The sequence below is a fragment of the Lottia gigantea genome (assembly GCF_000327385.1).
Source record: "Lottia gigantea unplaced genomic scaffold LOTGIsca_1146, whole genome shotgun sequence".
In the NCBI taxonomy this organism is placed as follows: Eukaryota; Metazoa; Mollusca; class Gastropoda; family Lottiidae; genus Lottia; species Lottia gigantea.
Window position 1 is genome coordinate 8,250 of NW_008707118.1, and position 1,298 is coordinate 9,547.

A 1,298-nucleotide genomic window follows, 5' to 3' on the forward strand; every position below is an offset into this window, starting at 1 on the left:
GGGAAATCTCAGGCTTATCTTGTTTATAACTCTTTGATAATCAAAAATAAAATATTAAGAGCTTTGTGGACTCTCTGAAACCGATGTCAGTTGATGAAACCTTAAAGATGAAAATGAAAATGCTAATAATTATATGAATAGAAAGTAGAGGTGTTCTAGGATAATGACTTAGAAAAATACCAGTTTGTCTCACATGTCCATAATTAATTCATAATTAGCTAAATTAGAAGAGAATTACAAGCAGAAAAGCAATGAGTGACCGATCAAGAAAGGTCAAGAAGTCTTTTTTCGTTTATCCAGACTGTACATACATGGACATTTATGATTGGTTAAAACTCTTAATTATATGCAATAAGAACATAATGATATGATTAAGAATATGTTATAATTCATTAGAAACACCAATTAATCAAATAGTTTGCTTAATTTGACAATAAAAAAAATAAGAAAAACCATCTTTAATATCAAATAAACATTATTAGCTATGTTGACTCAATTATGCTAGCCCACTTTTGACTGCCCAGTTTCGAATTTCTTATCATTGAGTTCTTTGATACTTGATGCCGGTAGCTCCCCTCTCAACCTCATGACTCTTTAAAACGACTCTACATTGGTCATGTTATCAATTTCGTAATTTCTTTCTTGTTTTTGTCAATAGAGAGAGTAGTCAACTAATTGTTTTCATTGGCTTTTTACTACTTAATTTAAAAATAATCAGATTTTCATTTTTTAAAATTGCAAATAGATGTTTCAAAATAAATCACCTGTACATGTCTTTTAATATCTCTAAAATGTTTTATTATGCCTATAGCAAGCTATATAGGACATTGACACAGAAAGGTTATATCATGCATAACCTTAATATAGGTTTATTATACAACTAATCCTGCCAAAATATGTCATTGACAGACTAAGCTTATTATGCAGTGTCTGTATTTTATTGCTGGCTTTATATTCTTTGAACCATAAAAATCAAGATAATTTGTTTATGCAACTAAACCTGCCAAAATATATCACTGGTATGGTGATCTTATTATGCAGTGATCTGAGACATTGCAACTTTTTAGCGATGAATCGTTATTTTACCTGCAAACAACACATATTATCCTGTTTATAATATAATGTCATCCCTGGACAGTGCTCCCTGCCTGGGTCACGTTACTGTCTCTATTGTATGGTGTGGTTGGTTATAGATACTTTATGATGCCAGGTATACCAGACAAGCATCTACAACACAATGACATAGGCCTTATAAATCATAAAAATGCATGAAATCAAAAACATATCACATGACAGTA

At 30.6% G+C, this 1,298-nt stretch overlaps 1 protein-coding gene across 1 annotated transcript in view; it reads left to right on the forward strand.

Annotated features, from left to right (window-relative positions):
- LOTGIDRAFT_176387 (hypothetical protein) overlaps positions 1-1,298 on the forward strand; it is a gene marked incomplete at both ends in the record, with an annotated part of 8,193 nt that overhangs the window by 1,245 nt on the left and 5,650 nt on the right. The window lies entirely within an intron of this gene.